A 6,000-nucleotide genomic window follows, 5' to 3' on the forward strand; every position below is an offset into this window, starting at 1 on the left:
AGGGTGATGAGCTGAGTACTAAGAAGCGTAATGATCGAGACGATGATCCCAATGCATCGAAAGGTGCAGGTGGAGAGTTGCCAAGAACTGAACAAGCTCTTGGGACTTCCACATCTCAGGGGGAGTCAACGAGTGCAGCTGGCTGTTCAGTGGGTGATGAGGTGGTAGTTGTGGATGCTGAGGAGATGGGTGATGATGTTATAGGTGATGACGATGTGTTACCGTTTGAAGAGATAGAGAAGATTGGGGCTGAAATTGTCATAGACAGTGAGATTGAAGAGGGAGAGATTATAGAGGAGAACATTGAGCACGAGATTCCGGAAGTTGATAAGGCAGATATGGGAAGCGATGAGACAGAATGGGAAGAGCAGCCAAGATGGAAAGAAGGCTACGCTCAGTGGTTTGTAAAGACTAAGAAACCGGCGGTCCCTACTATGTTCAAGAAAAGTTATAACATCAGGGGTTATGCTGAATCGAAAAAGGGGATTATATGCTGGTTATATGATGAGCAGTTGAGGCTCTTTGTGATTAAAAGGTATGATGGGGTTCAGTATTTCAAGAGGCTGTTGAGATCGTTGAATACGTTGCCTGAATGTGAAGTGAAGGACTTAGCCAGGTTGGGGTTGATAAACAGGAGTGATGATAACATGGCTAGGGTCATTGGAAAGATTGTATGGAAGGAAAGTATAAAGGAGAAGAAGTTCGAGCTGTTGAAACCACAGAAAGGAAAGCTTATTGAAGATAAAGACAGAGGGATGAGAGTATATGGCAAGCCTTGGATGATCATGAAGTATAAGCCGATCCGGTGTCTAAAAGAAGTGCCGATGAAACAAATGCCCAAGGATGTGCTTAAGGATCTGAAATGGTGGTACGTTGATTGTGAAACAGCTGAAGCAGTAATGGAGGATGAAGATGAACAAGAGCTGCTGAGAGTGTATGATCCAATGCACTTGGTGAATTTGTCTCAAGCTGATCTGCAGGTGCTAAACGAGAAAAAGATATTTTATATTCCTGCTTGGAAAGAAGAAGCAAAGAAGTATCAAAGAGTTGTTTTTGTTTGTGTACGAGAAGGCGTTCATGCTTGAAGATGAAAGATACAAGATTGTTGAAGATTACAAGACACGTGTTTGAAGATAGAGATATGAAGCTACTGCCAAGGGGGAGTCTGTTGGTACATGATGTCAGTAGTTCAGTGTCTAGTGCCTGTAATCGAGTTAGTTGGATTTGTATTTGGATGTAAGCGAAGTTCTCACAAGTTCGCCGATATAGGCGAACTTGTGGAACAAGCGAAGTTAGGGACAACTTCGCCTAAACATGCTAGGCGAAGTTGTCGTGTTATATAAACTGCTAGGTTACGGCTAGATCAGTAGACGAGTTAGAGTTTTAGTTTTTACGAGTTATTCAGTTTGTGTAATCGGTGATCAGTGAATCACGTGTTTCCAGTTGCAATACAACGTGTCTTTGTTTATTGTAACGTGTGTTTGATCGTGTTAACGTGTATCGTCATCTACGCTCGTATCGTCTTACGTAGGGATTCCGCACCTACGTAGAACGAGATATTCCGTGTAGATCCGGCTGGGAACCTACAGAATGTGTAATTGTGATTCGATATCACGTGTTGAAGTGTTGCAATACAACGTGTCTTATCAGTATTGTAACGTGTGTTCATGTTCGTTTTAACGTATTCCACATCTTATACTCGTATCGTGTTACGTAGGGATTCCGCACCTACGTATTAGGAGATACTCCTGTGTAAATCCGGCTGGGAACCTACAATTGGTATCAGAGCATTTGCTCGTGATTGTGTGGTTCGGGATTATCACACGAGTGTTAAGATCGTTCCGTTCGACTATTCGCGGAACGAGTTTACGTTGAAATACCTAGTTTTTGTGTTTTACCCATCTCCCACCATCAAATATAACCCATTACACCTTCGCATACCTCGCAATACGTCAAATTAAAACCTGCAAAAACCTTGTGTTCATCAGGCGAAGTTGCCGCCACTGTTCGTAGGGTTTAAGCGAAGTTATAAGGTTAAGCGAAGTTATCAATCAAGCGAAGTTGAGTATCAAGCGAAGTTGAAGTTAAGCGAACTTATCAATTAAGCGAAGTTGAAGTTAAGCGAAGTTAAAGATTTAAGCGAAGTTGAGGAAACAAGCGAAGTTAAGCTTAAGCGAAGTTAAGCATAACTTCGCCATCTGATCACTGTTCAAAATAAAAAAAAATTTAATACTTTCGTTGTGTTTTCGAGTCGTGTTTCTATCGACGATGACTTCAATAAACATTACGGAACTGGTGAAAATGAAGGTTGAAGCCGGTTCAGCAACTAAGGCTCCAAAAATGCTTAAGGGTACCGATTTCGTTGCTTGGAAAGATCGGTTTAAACAGTATGTGAAATACCAAGATGCTAAGATGTGGGTATGCATACAGGATGGATACATTCCACCAACGGCCTTGTTTGAGGGTCGTGAACAGATTAAGAAGTACAATAAGATGGAAGAGGAGGAAAAGAAGATGTATGAAGCAGAAAGTAAAGCTCATGCTGCAATAACGATGGCTCTTCCACAAGAGATTCTTCATACATTCAAGAAGTACAAAACTGCTAGAGAGCTATGGGAAGCACCTGAAAATCGATATGAAGGTAATGTGGGGATACGTGCTTCCAAAACAAAGCTACTAAAAACCCAATTCTCCATATTCAAGTATCTGAAAAATGAATCCCTTGACGATATCATCACCAGATATTACCACTTGATGACCGAGCTCAGCAATTACTCCATTGTATACAAAGAATATGAGATAGTAGAGTAACTTCTTGATGCTCTTCCACCAAAATGGGAAATGTATACGGTTTTAATGAGAGAGGATAAAGAATTTGCCAATATTGATCTTGAAACAGCAGTCAATAAGTTACGAAATTTTGAGCTCAACATGGTTCGAAAGGAGACACCAACTGATCAGGTTCAGGATCCAGGAATGTATGGTGCGAAAGTCTCTCCAAGTTCAAGTTCAAAATCAGAATCGTCTGCCTACTACTCAAAGGGAGAATCAAACTCCAACTCAACTCGAGATGGTCATGTGATTCTCAATATGGATGGCGACGTATGTTTCGTAGCTGGAGGTAGTAGTTCTTCAAAACCTCAATCAACAACTGGTAATGTACCCTCAAATGTTTCGACCTACAACTACTCACAGATGCCCATGAGTGTTAAATCAGCTGAACAGCAGTTTGCTCTTTACGCATCCTTCATTGCATCGTATGAAAATTACATCAAAGGTAACATAGTCGACCCTGCAACTTTGGATGAAGACTATGATCAGATCGATGCTGATGATTTAGAAGAGATGGATCTGCAGTGGCAGATGGCTATGATTGTAAGAAGGGTTAAGAGATTCATGAAGAAAACAGGTAGAAAGTTCGTTGGAGAAAGACCAGGGTTTGACAAATCAAAAGTTAGATGTTACAACTGTCAACAAAATGGTCACTTTGCCAAGGAATGTACAAATGAGAGAGTCGAACGTAGTCAGAACAGACCTGCACAACCAGATGGGGGAGGTAGTGAGAACAGGGCTATGGTATCTAGACAGAATGGTGGATACAACTGGAACCTGCAAGTTGAGGAAGTGTTCGAACATGCTAATTTGGTAAACATAGAGACTGAAGGAAGTGAGAGGGAGACGGGAGAAAATCAAGCCTATAAGGCAGAAGTCAACGATCAGCTCTCTGAGGTAAGTTCTGAACTTCATTGCATACAATGTGAAAATCTGTCTGAACAATTGAAAACAATAACTGATCAGTTTGTTAGTTTGGACGCTCAATTTAAAACGTTAAAAGAAGATCATCACTATACTAAAACTAGAGAAAACAGTTACTCGGTAAAAATAAAAGCTAGTGAAAAAGATATCAGAAGTCTTAAAGCCAGTCTAGCTGAAAAAATACAAGTAATTGATCTTAGTTATGAAGTGTTAGAAGAGAAAACCAAACTAATTGCTGAAAGAGATAAACAGATGGCTGATTACCAGGTAAAAGTGGTGGAACTAAACAGAAAAATTGAACAATTTAGAAATTCCTCAGCAATGCTTGATCACATTGTAAGTGTTCAACGTTCCCCAGTTAACAAAGGGGGAATTGGATTTTCTGAAGTTCCACTACCGTATAACCATAACTATACCTATAATCCTAGTAATCAGAAATCTGCTGATGTTGAGATTAATCAGACAGTTCCAATCAAAATTTTGACTAAAGAACCTGAAGTTAGTAAAAGCGAAACGACTAAGTCAATTCCTAATGTTAAGATTTCTGTTCCTAGTTCTGTCTCATCAAATTCGGATAAGTCATCCGAATCGGGTGAGATAAAGGAAGAGGTAACATTATAAAAATGGGGGGGAGGAATATAAGCCTGATGAAAAGAGTTCTTCCCTAAACCCATTCGTCCCACCGTATGTGAGACAAACGGGTAGTAATGTAACCTCAACATCCGAAACAACTGTTGAGACGAAAGTTGAACACAGGTGTTGTTTTAGATGAAATCAATTGGGACACCTTATTGCCGATTGCCCTCTAAACCAGAGAAAATTTAGAGGAATGAGGCCTCCGAAAACTGAGTATAAAAAGTATGGTAATTATTATACTGGTAAGAATGCGAACCCACCAAACTTCAGACATTGGACAAATCCAAGATTTCAAATAAATCGATCTCAGTTTTTCCCAGTTAACAACCAAACTTACAATTATAATTCAGTTAATTCACTAAGGTTTGGATGGCCTCATAGTCATTCCTCAAGAAGGTTTCCTTTCAGAACTCACAGAAATCATCCTCTAACTGACTTTGGGCAACCAAAGTACGGGATGCTGTTTAACAGATTTAATCGACCCAAGACCAGTAGGTCTTGGGTCCCCAGATTTTAATCTTTTGCTTTAATTGTGCAGGAACAGTTGAACAGGACTGTAAACAATCTGTGGGTTGTGGACAGTGGCTGTTCCCGGCACATGACTGGTAACAAGAATTTGTTACATGAATGGAAACCTGTTCAAGGAGGAAGAGTTAGTTTCGCTGGAGAGAGTGGAGGTAGAATCACTGGTATTGGAACTGTGACAAATGGAAAAATGAAGTTAGAGAAGGTGAATTTTGTTGAAGAGCTGAAGCATAATTTGTTGAGTGTGTCTCAGATTTGTGACAAAGAGTACACAGTGCACTTTACTAAAAATGAAGCAATCGTTCTTTATCCGGGTTTCAAGATTCCAGAGGAATGGGTGGTAATGAAAGCTCCAAGAGAAAAGAACACGTATGTAATGGATATGAGGTCAACTGAAATGACAACAGAAGAGTCATGTCTTTTGTCAAAGGCAACTGAGTCCGAGTCCGAGTTATGGCATCGAAGAATGGGACATATACATCTTCGCAAAATGAATTACATTGTCAAGAATGGGCTAGTGCTTGGAGTTCCCTTGAAGAATTTTAACTTTGAAGATCAATGCTTGTCGTGCAAGAAGGGAAAGCAACACAAGAAACCTCATCACTCCAAGAAGGTTAACTCGATTGTCAGTACCCTAGACCTACTTCACATGGATCTCTTCGGTCCCGTGAATGTAAAGAGTCTAGGTGGAACATCATACTGCTTGGTAGTAACCAATGATTACTCTCGATACTCTTGGGTATATTTTCTGAAGGCAAAAGATGAGACGGTTCAGTTGGTAATTAACTTGATTACCAAGGTTGAAAATATTGTTGGAAGAAAGGTTAAGTACATCAGGAGTGATAATGGGACAGAGTTCAAGAACTACCAGATGGAGATGTCTGCTTACAGAAAGGGATAGACCATCAGTACAGCGCCCCGTATACTCCGCAACAAAATGGGGTGGCTGGGAGGAAGAATAGAACGCTAATTGAAGGAGCCAGAACCATGCTGGCTGATGCTAAACTTCCCGTGGTGTTCTGGGCTGAAGCTGTTGTCACAGCCTGTTATATCCTTAATCGTGTTTTAACTATTAAAAGATTA

This window comes from Bidens hawaiensis, unplaced genomic scaffold, assembly GCF_021521415.1.
Source record: "Bidens hawaiensis isolate Kalapana, Puna unplaced genomic scaffold, B.hawaiensis_p1.1 tig00018568_1, whole genome shotgun sequence".
In the NCBI taxonomy this organism is placed as follows: domain Eukaryota; kingdom Viridiplantae; phylum Streptophyta; class Magnoliopsida; order Asterales; family Asteraceae; genus Bidens; species Bidens hawaiensis.